The sequence below is a fragment of the Acinonyx jubatus genome, chromosome D2 (genome assembly GCF_027475565.1).
Source record: "Acinonyx jubatus isolate Ajub_Pintada_27869175 chromosome D2, VMU_Ajub_asm_v1.0, whole genome shotgun sequence".
Taxonomy (NCBI): domain Eukaryota; kingdom Metazoa; phylum Chordata; class Mammalia; order Carnivora; family Felidae; genus Acinonyx; species Acinonyx jubatus.
This window is the reverse complement of record NC_069393.1, coordinates 45,816,254-45,829,947: the sequence shown is the minus strand read 5'-3', so window position 1 is coordinate 45,829,947 and position 13,694 is coordinate 45,816,254. Positions and strand designations below refer to the sequence as shown.

General features: G+C 48.1%; 1 non-coding gene across 1 annotated transcript; it reads left to right on the top strand.

Moving 5' to 3' along the window:
- The first annotated feature begins 7,075 nt into the window (after positions 1-7,075).
- TRNAR-CCU (transfer RNA arginine (anticodon CCU)) lies at positions 7,076-7,148 on the top strand. The gene has a single exon. It is a non-coding gene; the product is annotated as a tRNA-Arg (tRNA).
- Positions 7,149-13,694: the final 6,546 nt, after the last annotated feature.

Genomic DNA, 13,694 nt, shown 5'->3' with positions numbered 1-13,694 from the left:
GTGAAGGGAAGGGGGCCCATTACTACCTTGTGTCTCTCCCCACCAGTAAGAACTCAGAGTGTTGACTTGAGGTTGGAGCAGTGGTTCTCAAGTCAGCTGGCAGGCTGGTGAAAGCACAGATTGCCCCGCCCTCCCTCTGAGTGTGTATTTCTAGCAAGTTCCCAGGTGGTGCTTACCCTGCTGGTCCAAGGACCATCCTTGGGGAAGAAGGAGCTGCTGCTGGACAACAAGGCCCATTCCTCACTGTTGCTCCTGGTGATTTTCCAGAAGCTGCTGCTTCTGAGTGGCTTCCCACTCAAGGTGAAGCTTTATCCTCACTGCATCCCCGGGGCAGATTGACAGGTAAGAGAGCTCAGACACGAGTTAAATAAGTAGGAGATGAATTGAATTCAGGGGTTCCGGCACTCAGCCTAGGTGGGCTCCCACCCACCTTGCCGCCTCTCTGGAGGCCTTTGGAGGTGAGTCCTGGGTGCCAGGTAGATCCAGCCACCTATTTCCCCTTGTAATCTTTGTGATGCTTGGCGGCACTTGGCAGAACTTGGGGAGGCACAGCCAGGAGAGTCTGTGGAGCTGCGTGGCTAAGATTGTAGATTCTGGCCTCAGAGATAGGCAGGTTCCATTCCCAGATCTACCAACACCCGCCATGTGCCCTTTGGCCTGTGATTTGACTTCTCCAAACCCCAGTCTGGTCATTGCAAATAGTTAACAAGAGGATACGAGAGCCGGGCGCTGGTAACTGCTCACGGATAGTACAACAGGCTGATGCCGCTCTCGTGGCGTCATTCTGATCCCCTTGGCTAGATCGGGTTGGGCAGGAGAGGGACAGCAGCTCGGCACCTGTTGAGAAACCTGGGAGCCTGGGTGAGGAGGTGGTGAGTGGAGGACCAAGAGCTGGGCTACACCTCGCAGTGGAGCACTGTGCAGCTGTGGGAAAGAACCAGGGCACCTCTCCATTGTTCCCAGGGCAAGGGGAAGACTCGCGGGATCGTATGCTAGCCATCTACTCAAAAAGAAGAGCATACAAATGTGTGGGTATTTATATGTGTTTGCTTATATTAAAGGAAAGCAATAGGAGAAATAAGAACCCAGAAAAGTTACTTGCAGGGAAGGGAAGGCACAGGTGGTTGGGAATGGGAGGAGGAGCTGGGCTTCTCTGAGTCTAACCTTGTTTGGTAGATTTAATGCGTGGCCATGTAAGTGCCTGACAGATTATAAGGCTAGATCAGTCCAACACTTAAAAAAAAAAGGCAGTCCCTAAAAATTAGAGCAAAGTGAAACAAATGAACTTAATGTGTAGGTGTGGCAAGATTTCACAGAGGGGAATTATTTCAAGTGACTTTAAAATACACTGATTTGACTTAGCATCCATAATCAGGATACAGACTAACACCAAATTGACTGTAAAGTAAAATCTTAAACTGTTCTCAAAAATATAGGTAGATTGATCTGGAAAAAGCAAATTAGTAAGTATGTTAATGTCGTTAGAAAGCCAAGTTGTTTTAGAGAAAACAGATGCAAATATAAAATCAAAATGGCCAGTAAGACCCAGTACTTGTATATTTGAATGTCAATATGAAGAGAGCGTGTAACTATCAAGAACTATATAGAAACTACAAAGAGATCAAATGTGAAATCAATATAAAGGGAAAGTATATCAACTTTGTCTTAAAAAAGAAAAGTATTTCCTAATAAAAAGGCAGTAACATAGTAGCTAGCGTAATAGCAATGAGTCTCCTTGGCACCAAGATTTTTGTCTCTAAACATGATTTCTCATTAAAAAGAACAAGCATTCTCTGAGCTGAGGCAGAAAACGTAGGAGAAAGAGTATGAAACTCCTTGTCACACCGAAAAGCAGGCAGGCTAAGAAACCCCCTGGGAGGATATCAAAAGAACACAGCGCCAACTTGAATTGGTCCCCACCAGTGAAAAGTGGCACAGTGTGTTTACCGGTAAGAATGAAAACCACGATGTGCTGAAACATACCGAATTTGCTTGAACCCAGGAGCTATAATCATACTGAAAAAAACAAAACAAAACAAAACAAAACAAAACAAAAACAAAACTCAAGCCACCTTCCGTGGTCCCCTGGGCAAGTGTAGGGGGTGGCTTTATTCTTTTGAAAAGTGGAGCAGGGTTGAGTACCTCACCTGGCTTTCCTGTATGAGCTGTACAAAATAGTTCAAGGACCCAAAGGATGGATGAAGAAAAGTTTCTCTAATAAGGAGGGAAGGGTAGAACTAAATATTATCATTTTCAAACCCCTGGCAGAATAGTAGGTCAAGATGACAATCTTCCATGGGGCCCCCAAAGAAAATACATATTGCCCATAAAGTATTCTTGCCAAAAAAACCCCAAGCCTAAATCCGAACAAGTCTCTAACTCTGGATTTAACTACCAGATTAAAGGAATACCAGGCACAGAGAAAAATCATTAAATGACACCGTGAGGAAGCACAGAGAAAAATCTGGGGTATAGAAAACTCTACAGGGCAAGTGACCAATTTCTTTTACACCTAAACCATTGAAATTGAGGCAAGTAGAATCACTTGATTAAAGGACACTAAAAAGACACACCAATTAAATGCCACATTTAGACTCATTTGGGATTCTGATTCCAACAAACACAGCAAACATTCATAAAACTTGAAAATTTTGAGTGTTGCCTGGGTATTTGATGGTATTCAGGGATTGCAGTAATGTTTTAGGCATGACCATGGTATGTGAAAGAACGAAGCTTTATTATTTAGCAAGACCTGCACTAATATTTATGAATGAAATGAGATGGTATCTGGGACTTACTTCTAAGTAATGCAGTATATGGGGTCATGGGTCGGAGTACGTGAAACATGATTTTTGGCGTTGGGCATTTGCTATACTATCTTTTGAACTTTTGTATACATTTGGAAAGTCCCATAATTAAAAAAAGAAACAGAAAATTCTCTGGGGCAGGGACGAGAGAAAGAGTGGAAAGAGAGGGTCAGGGTGAGCTGGGGGGGAGGTGGGAGCTCCGGGGAAGGAGAGAGACGCTGCAGGGAAGTCAGAGAAATCGGCAGTCAGGAGGCTCTGTGGGAGCCAGGGTGAGATCTGAGACTGTCCCTGGGGCCACGTGGCACAGGAGGTGGCACCTGGGTCTGCCTGGCCCATCCCGTAGACTCCAGTCTGTCTGGTAACCTCACTTAGGGTTATTTGATATAAAGTAGCTTCAAGAAGGCCAACATCTCTACAAATGTTGGCAGGTGTACAAAACATCAGAAACAATTAAATGTTCACTTTTAGAGTTTGGTTGGCTCAGCCTATGTTTAAAAATTGAAGGCTTAAAATAGAAGAAAGTATTTATGGTAGATTGTTAAGTAACCAAGTAAAAATGTGTATGTTCAAGGAAAGAAAAAAAAAAAAACCCTGTAAAAAGGTAGCTATGTAAAAAAAGTTCCCCAGTAATGTATCACTAAGCATTAGGTATAAAAGATACCTAAAGCCAACAGATGCTGTTTCATAAGTGGAATATGTGTGTGTTGATTTTTTCTTTTTAAAAATCACGCTAATGCATTTTTCACTGAGATGATTTGCAGCAGGGTGAAGAAAACCTGTTCCTACTTTTGACAAGAGATCATAGTTGGACCAACTTGCAGGAAACTTGAGTCCAGAGTTTTAGTGGGGCACCTTCAGTTCCCCCACCCCACTAGCCTTGCTGGAGCCACCTTCCCCTGGCAAAGGTGAGTGGCTAATTTCACCCATGATGTTAACACCCCTGGAATGGCTATATGGGATGGTGGGGCTAAAAATACCCTGGTGCAGGAGGAGTTTCTCTAGAAAGCCTGTAGCTGTCTACTTTCTCCCAAGGGCTGGGGAGGTCACTCCCCTGCGGGCAGTGCTGTGATGTGATGACCGTGTCTGGGGCAGATACTGTTTCCTGGACGCTTGCATATCCCAAAGTCCCCAAGGCATTGCCTTTGCTGCAGAGGGTCCCAGGAAGGAGGTGGGGGGTGCTCACAACCACAGATGGGCAGCCCAGCTCATATACTTTTAATCTAGTTTCCTGTTGGGGTGGGAAAGAAGACACTAAGACTTCATTCAGGCACCTCAGCTCCACCAGAGGAGGTTCATTTGCATTCTCCTGTCCAGTTTTAGGGCACAGAGAAGGAAGAAGACAGCCACAGTGGGACAGGGACTGACTCAAGCAACTTGCAAGGTGGGGACAGGGTCAATCTGTGCACTCTCAGACGACTGGCTTTGCAGGTTACCGTTTCCCCTCCAGCTTCCCTAACTGGGACATTTAGATCCCAAATCCCCAAGACAAGTTTCCAGAAGCTTCCCGGGGCTTCCAGAGGCCAGACTTCAGGGAACTCTCTCACAGCTTCCCGGCATCCACTAGTCACCGTTCTGTTGGCACCAGTGGGGCTGTCTGGTCTGCAGAATGCTCCCCCATCACTTTATGGGATGCTGGTTCTTAGTGCAGCCCTTTGAGGAAGGCTCTGCCACCTTGTGACCCTTCACTTTCCAGCAGAGGGAGGAGGGTCTTAGGGATTTATGGAAGTCACATGACTGATAGAGAAGATAACAGAGCTAGTACAGACCTCAGGTGCTCAACAATTAAGGTAGGTGATTTCTGGCTCTTTCCTGACCTTCGTGGAGCAACCAGCATATACCTTTGCTTGCACATCCCTGGCTCTTAGCTCTAAGCCCCAGATTCACCTAGAGTGGCCCATGGCCGGATGTGGCCCAGAAGGCTGTGGGAGGGTTTTGTTTTAACAGAATCTGGATCGGTCAGTGGCTTTTAACGTTTATTTATTTTGGGGACAGAGAGAGACAGAGCATGAACGGGGGAGGGGCAGAGAGAGAGGGAGACACAGAATCGGAAACAGGCTCCAGGCTCTGAGCCATCCGCCCAGAGCCTGACGCGGGGCTCGAACTCACGGACCGCGAGATCACGACCTGGCTGAAGTCGGACGCTTAACCGACTGCGCCACCCAGGCGCCCCGGTCAGTGGCTTTTAAAGACCAGGAGATTTTTGTGGCAAGAGCAGCATTTCTGGTTCTTTTTAACAGAAGATTGGGCACCACTGGGTAGCATTCATGCGTGGGAGGAGGTGCTGGGGCTGAGGCTGCCCCTTCAGATAAGGCACACGCCCTCCTACCATCCATCCCGTAACTTCGCTCCTTTACCTAACCTGTCAGGAGGAAGATTTTGGTGTTTGCAATTGCTTTCTAAGCAGGGGATGGTTTAGACGGTGTTGGAGAGGGATGGCTGATCGCAGCAGAGCTAGCCTGTCTCAATGTCTCCCCTAAAACCAGGGCCCGGAACCCCCAGCTCCGCCACCCTCTTTGCTGCTGGACACCGTCGAATACTTGCAGAACTGGGAGCCATGTTGTGTTGAATTAAACCTTGACTAGGACATAAACCAGGACGTGTCCTACTGGCATTAATACTAAATAAGGCTTATCTTCAGAAGCATTTACCTGCTGTGAGCAGATATGTCTTCATGAAATATGAAATCCACCCAAATTTATTAAAACCGCCTGCGAAGTGGTGGGAACTCAAACTGAGCAGTGCTCCGTGAGAGCCTCATTATTATTATGACATTATTTATTTATATCCCACCCTAAGACAGACATGATGTAATCCAGTAATTAAGATTGCTATGATTGAATATTTATTAAGCACCTACAATAAGCCAGTCACTGATCCACATAAAATGAGTCTTTACCCTCAAGAGCTCCCATCTCGCTGCCACGGGGAGCTCAGTGCCTCTCATAGGGGAGCAGGCGGGTAGTTTAATGGATTTTGTCTTCTCTGAGCAAGCCTGAGAAATGACACTGATCAGAAATTGGACTCAGTTTAGTCTTGCTGTTCATTCCGAATGAAATGAAAACAATCCATCGCTGGCTTAGAGAAGAGAGAGTTGTGCAGAGGCGCTGTCCCTCCGAAATGTCTCGGATGGGTAGTGAGGCCTCCCAGCACCCCACGGTGGGTGGGCAGGGCCTCCTCTGTCTCTCCCGCCGACCTCCACCCAGGCCAAGAGGCATGCGCAGCTTGGGCTGCTTTTTAAACTCATTCCCAGGCCCAGATCAGGTGGCATTTTTGTGCTTCTCATAAAATTAGCCCTGGGCTGGGGTGCCTAGGTGGCTCAGTCGGTTGGGTGTCCGACTTCGGTTCAGGTCATGATCTCACGGTCCGTGGGTTCGAGCCCCGTGTCAGAGCCTGGAGACTTCTTCAGCTCAGAGCCTGGAGACTTCTTCAGATTCTGTGTCTCCCTCTCTCTCTGAGGAGCCTCCCTGGCTCACACTCTGTCTCTCTGTCTCTCTCTCTCAAAAATAAATGAACACTTAAAAAAATTAAAAAAAAAAAATTAGCCCTGCTCTGACACGTCATAAGACGACATTTGCTGGGTCCCTCCTGTGTGCTGGGGGATGGGCACCAGATACAGCCTGAGGCCTCCTGGAAGCCTTGTCCCCAGACAAGGCTCCACAGGGAACTTTCTCCATCTGTTTCCCTTCAATCGTTCCACTGCAGCCTGTGAGAGCTTCCATGGCTCTCCTCTCTCCGGTTCTCCCTTACTTGTCCTCTTCCTTCGTGCCCCTCCCTGGCCCACTTCTCCCCAAAAGGACCTGCTGGGCCGTGAGCTCACCAAGGTAGAGACCGTGCTCTGGGTACCTCCTGCCCCGGTGCCTGGCAATTGTACAGTGAAAGAGTAAACGAATGAATGAAAGCATCGGGGGTGACTGAGCAAAACACAATCGTATAAACATGTGCCCGGCATTGATGTATGACCTTCTGAGACTTTCTTCACTTACAATTTTTCCCTTGCAGATTGTTTCTGTGTTTGGGAAGAGGATGGGATGTCTCCTGGATTCTCTAGTGCCTTTGGTAGGAGCTGTTTTGAAAGCTGACACATGCATGCCACGCTTGCCTTAGCATTAGTCCTGACTTCGGCACGTGGTTCAAATAAAATCCACCTTATCGTGGAGGAGACCCTAGTCATCTCCATAAAAGAGCAGGTTATTTTTTTTTAAATAAATGTCATTAAAAAAATTGTGGTTAAGTACATTTAACGTAAAATTTATCATCTTAACTGAGGCTCCTGGCTGGCTCAGTCGGTAGAGCATGTGACTCCTGATCCCAGGGCCGTGAGTTCAAGCCCCACGTTGGGCGTGGAACCTACTTAAAAACAAAATCATCATCTTAACCATTTTTGTGTGTACAATTCTGTGGCCTTAAGTGTGTTCACTCTGTTGGGTAACAGTCGCCACCATCCATCTCCAGAACTTTTTCAGCATCCCAGACAGGAACTCTGCACCCCTTAAACGATAACTCCCCCTTCCTGCCTCCCCTCAGGCCCTGGCAACCCCCATTCTACGTTCTGTCTCTCTGAATCTCACAACTCCAGGTACCTCATGTAAGTGGAATCATGCGGTATTTGTCTTTTTGTGACTGGCTTGTTGCACTTAACATAATATCCTCAAGGTTCATCCATGTTGTAGCCTGCGTCAGAATTTCCTTCCTTTTTAAGGCTGAATAATATTCCACGGTGTGTATATATCATATTTTCTGTACCCGTTCATCTATTCATGGACACTTGGGTTGTTTCCACCTTTTGGCTATTATGAATAGTGCTGCTATGCACATGGGTGTGCAGATAGCTGTTCAAGATCTTGTTTTCATTTCTTTTGGGCATATGCCTGGAAGTGAGATTGGCTCTCTAATTTTCTGAGGAGCTGCCATGTGGTTTTTCATAGTGGCTGCATCACTTGACATTCCCACCAACAGCGCGTAAGGGCTCCAACTTCCCTACATCCTCACCAACACTTCTTCTTGTCTTTAAAACGGTTTTGCTAGTAGCCATCTTAATGGGCATGAGGTGGTATCTCATAGTGGTTTTGATTTGCATTTCCCGAATGATTAGTGACGGTGAGCATCTTTTCAAAAATATCAGAACTTAAAGACATCACTTAATGGGGCTTTATTTTATTTTATTTTATTATTAAAACATTTTTTTAATGTTTATTTTTGAGAGAGAGAGAGAGAGAGAGAGAGACAGAGCACGAGCGGGGGAGGAGCAGAGAGAGAGGGAGACACAGAATCCAAAACAGGCTCCAGGCTCTGAGAGGTCAGCACAGAGCCGGACGCGGGGCTCGAACTCACGGACCGCGAGATCACCACCGAGCCGAAGTCAGATGCTTGCTTAACCGACTGAGCCACCCAGGCGCCCCTATTTTAAAGGAGAGTCTTCTTGTTGAACATGCCATATGGTCTGTAACCATGTCTTTTGATGGGCACGCCAGGTGACCAAGGGTGAGACCCTGGGAAGGTGTGCAGCTGTGAGAGTGCCAGCTATGCCCACGTCTTCCCTCTAACGCAGGGCCAGCTGCAAACTGGTCACCTGTGGAGCACCACACACGGTGATGCTGCATGTCCTCTTACGTGTCTGATTTAATTGGTCTGGGGCCGCGCTCGGCCACACATACAGGGGAGGGCAAGTGTGATGTGCAGCCAGGATGGCAACCATCGCTTCAAGCCGTGCTATTGTCTCCTTGGTGTGGGGAACTTTGGGGGCCGGAGATGGGACATAGCTGCCTGTGTAAAAGTGAATGAGTGTGCTGCTTTGGGCAGGTTTCTTTTGGTGATGAGGACCACACTGAAGTCCACTCAGGTCCTCTTCCTTCTCTGACACTTGTCCTGAGGCCATCGGAAACCCCTGAAGTCTGGCTTGCATGCTTTACAAGGTATCTCCTGGTAGGCTGGGGACACCTCTCCCTTGTGGAAAAGAGGCTGTCACTTATTAGCCACGTCCCCACTTGGAGGGGACATGGACCATTTGCTTTCACAGAAAGCCTCTGCATCTAGAACCAGCGGTTAATCTACCGTGTTTCCCAACCATCTTGATGATAAGACTGGCTAGGGGGCTTCTTCCAATGCAGATTACCAGGCCTCTCCCTTGGAACTTGTTGGTAAGTCTGGGTCGGCGCAGGAGAATCTGTTTTGTTTTGTTTTTGCACGAGTTCCGCAGATGATACTTATCTGGGGTGAGGAAACACGGCCCTAAAGTGGGTGGGTGGTGGTGAGGCGTCGAGACCCTGCCCTGCGTCACCATAATGCATCTCTCACAGTGTGTCTGTTCGCTCCTAGCCAGCCGTTCGCCAGGTGTGGACTCTGAAACAGCAGCATCAGCATCCTGGGGCTTGTTAGAAACTCAGATTCTCAGGCTCCGCTGGGTCAGACTCTGTGGGTGGTCCCCAGAGAGTTCTGTTTTTCAAGCCCTCCAGAAGATTCCCCTGCAGCTGCTGGTCTTCACAAAGCATTTTCACACATTACTTCTTTTATCCCTTATGTTTCATAGGTGGGAAGCCAAGACCCAGAGAACAGTATGATTTGCCCAAAGTCAGACACCGAATGGGGCTCAGAGCTAGAACTCAAAGCCATGGTTCCAGACTCTGGGTCTAAGAACTCCCATGAACTTCCCCAGAGAACATAGGGGTGGAGAAGGATGGGCGTGGAGTCTGGGTGTTCAGGAGGTTCTTATCCCCGCCTCGAGCTTCACTGTCACGGATGTGGAGATCCAGGGATAGAAGGAAAGAAATATATGCTGTTCATATAAATTAGAGTATATTTGGCTAATAAGCACATAAATGACCCCCATCTAAAGACAACCGTTGACCCCCACCACCCCCTGCCAGACAAAAGTCCTACAATTAAAGTCTAGGATTCTAAATTACACTAAAGGGGAAGAACAAAGGATTGCCCAAGTAGGCAAATCGGACATAAATATGATGTCACCACCCATGGATGTCATCCACGAGAATTGTGTACACCAGAAAACAGGACTGCCATTGACTGAAGTTCTAATTTGGAGCAAGATCAAACCACCAGACCCGGGTCACACCCTGCAGGAACTATTAAAAGAGATTGTTGTCGAAATGCCAGGTCAGCCCAGAGTAGAGAGGAAACCTCCAGAGCGGCTGGGCTTGAACAAGGAGCAAGACTTAAAGGCAGAGCTGTGACCTCAGGGAATGTTTTCCACCTCCTGTAAGGAATGTTGGCCACCCATCCATGCTCTCCCAACCCTTCCAGATGAAAGGGGATGGCGAGGCAGCCAGAGGAGAGAAAAGGGGTGACCCCTGACTGCATAGTCCAGTTTGGCCTCTTATTAGTTATATGATATGGGCACATTGTTAATCCACCCTCTGCCTCAGTGGTCTTCTCTATAAAGTGGGCATACTAATACTGACCTGGCAGTTTTGGTACGGATTAAATAAACAATGTGTATTCCATACTTGACGTGAGGTTGGCCCTCAGTGAGAAGCAGCTCAGATTAAGAGAATGGTATGTTGTAGTCCTTAAGAGAAGTGTCTTTGAACAGACCCTGCCCTGGTGGTTGGGGCCACCAGTTTAGACAACAGAAAGCAGTGCCAGGATGACTCTTTGCCCTTAGTAAGTGTTCTGGGCAAAAAGTCAGTACCATCACCCCTGAATGCTTCCCGCCCCAGAAAGACAAAAATAGCCCAGACTTTGATCTATTTTAAACCCCCCAGGGAGCTTGTGGCCTCCATTTCCCCAGTGTCATTTCCTCCTAATTCAGACCCAAGTTTCATCTTTTCCTTTTACGTTCCATTGGCTGGTCTCATTCCTAAACATTTTCCACGTACACTTACAATACAGTAATTTGTGGGGGGTGGGGAGGGAGTGGAGGTGATGATGAAATGTATATGGATGTGTGTGTGAGTATGACAGAATATGCATGCATGTATGAATGTGAGTGTGTGTGTGTGTGTGTGTGTACCACGGGCAGGCCTGGGGGTCAGACTTTGCATTATTATCTTACCGAAAAGATAACAAGAAGCTGATTTCCACTGTTAGCTCACTCCTTAGCTCTAAGGATTTTCTAAGGATCTTATTTTCTAATTAGAAAATTTTCTAAGGATCTTACCCTAAGTTCTTTGTACACATTACTATGTACAACATAAGAAACAAGTATCTCATATTTTGGAAGAGCGTCCGTGTTGACAATTCATTATATATTCAAGTGATCCTTAATGGGATCATAGCATCATGGAAGGAGATCATCTTACCTCCTCATTCTACTTCTGGGGAAATGCAGGCCCTGAGAGGGAAGGAGCCGGGTCCAGAGTTATGTGGTATGTGTGCGACAGACCCCAGTGCTGGCTTCTCTCTTCTGCAGAGCAGCCGGATGGAATTGGCCCTTAGAGTGATCTACCAGAGACCATAGCACTAGCTATGGACTGTTCTTCCGTGGCAGGATCTAATGCATGTAAACTCCACCATCACTGCCCAGAAAATCCCATTTCCCAATTTAACGCTGCAAAGAGGGCCAAGAATGGGCCTACAGATGCATCCACTCATTCATTTAACATTCCTGTGTCCCCACTTCTGTTTCTGGCTACTGGGGACTCTGAGATACATACACAGCCCTGGCCCCCACCCAGCTTTGTCCCTCAGCCCCCTGCTGGTGGGCTGCTGACATTGCAGGTCATGTTCTCTCCATTGCTATGGAGAGCGAGAGCGCAAGAGAGAGAGAGAGACAGAGAGAGACAGAGAGAGAGTGCGAGTCGGGGAGAGGGGCAGAGGGAGAGAGAGAGAATCTTAAGCAGGTACCACGCTCAGCGCTGAGCCCAATGCAGGTCTCGATCCACAACCCTGCGATCATGGCCTGAGCTGAAATCAAGAGTCAGATGCTTAATTGACTGAGCCACCCAGATGCCCCGTGAAACATTATTTTTAATGGCTTAATATTCCATACTCTGGGATTTCAATGTATTTGGCTCCTTAGAAAAATGCCACCATAAAGATGTTTGTAGGTAAGATTTACTCTTGTTTGGACTCACTGCCTTAAGATGTATTTGCAGATGTGTAATTACCGGAGCAGAGATGCACATTATTAAGCTCTGTATGCATACATCTTGCCAAATTGCTTTCCACTGCCACCAGCAATGGGAAAGCCTGCCTGTTTGACCACATCTCTGGCAGCATTGAGTATTTCCTTTTTACAGCTTCTTGCTACGATGAGTTGTAGGAAATGGGGCCTGATATACACAGAAATGTCCCTGGTTATGACTGAGACCACAGCTGCCACAGCCCACGTGGGAGGCCTCTGTCAGAGTTGGAAAGGACACAGGTGAACCCCATGGCAAACCCAGCAGCTCTGATCACCTCGCCCAAGCTGTGCCCAACATACCCCCCAGTGGGCATGGCCAGGCCATTCAGCGTTTTGCGGGGTGAGTATCTGGAGGCCAGCCTTCCATCTTTCTTCTTTCTCGTCTTTGGGATGAGATCATGAGATGCAGGCTGGTAATTGCCCGGGAAAAGAAGGCTCCTTTTTAATCAGGTGCTAAAAGTGTTTTCAGCAGCCTTGGACCTTGCTGCTGACGGGAGCAATCTCCAGCCAATTTCGTGACACTTCAAAGAGCAGAGGTAAGATTGCTTCTGGGAAATTAGCACCACCACCTCCGCCCCCAACCTCGATTTTCTTGGACCATTTAACACAGGTCAAACCCAGAGATGGGAAATATTGATGTGTCTGCAACACAAATATTGCTGAGCCCCCGGTTGAGACCTTAGGCAGAGCACCCTCTCTGAGTGTTGTGTTCTGTTTCCTCATCCGCAGAATGGGGAGAGATGGACGAAATCCCACCTAGTAGGAGACAGAAGGGGAGAGAAAGTCGCAGAGTGTATTGTGCTGCACACTTTTCAGGTCCTATTTCATTTGATATTTTCAAAAACTGTATGAGGCGGGGAGCATCATTATCTGGGATTTGGATCCAGCCTGCGGCACAGCCCAGGCCCCCTTCCCAGCACCGATGCACCGCACAGAGACTGCCCGCCGGTGCAGGCACCCGGACACACAGAAGCAAAGCCTGGCTTTGTGACCCACGGCCAGCACACTTCTTACCTCTCTTGTGCCGAACACCTCCTGCTGCATATGGAGCTCCAGACCAGAATCGCTTGGCAAATCGCAAAGTCTCCCTAACACTGGGAACAAAGATTGTTCAGAAAGTGGAAACTTACCCGAGCAGTTAATCAAGGCTGCACAGCTGGGGCGGCACAGGGTGGGGGCTCTCTCTACCCCTCCCTCCCCCTCCCCAACCTTGTGGTTCTGCTCCTGATAACATCTTAGGTCAAGCATGTGGCTAAATATAGCTGCTCTCCCAGCTGGGCTGTCATCAGCACTGTCAGTGATGTCCCAGGGTTTCAGACTTAGCGTCAGGCTGTGACTTGACAGCCAAGTTCAGTTATAGGGTCGGGATTTTGTTTTCAGGAGGCCTACCCTCCCTCCCACTCCAATTTTAGGCACTGGGATGGACCCCACAGAGAGGACTGGAAGGCAGGTGTGGAATGGGGTGGGGCTGGAGAGAGCCCCGTGGGCCAAGTCTTCAAGATCAAAGTCTCTGACTACTATCCCCCTTGGCCTTGGGCATACCGCTGCCTCACAGGAGCTGTAAGGCTCATCCCTAGGGCCAGGCTACATCACTGTCTCACCGCCAGCACTGTGGGAACTGGGGCAGCCGTTGACCCTTTTGAGCTACAGTGGCCTCATGTGCACGAAGGAATAATGGTAACTTCGTGCTCACCATCATGGTGGCTGCAGACCAGCAAGTGCGTGCTGACTCTCTTGTGAAGCGAAGCTCCTCACACTGGTGGAATTGCTGTGTTTCCCATCTCTCCACCAGCCCTGCCATACAGATA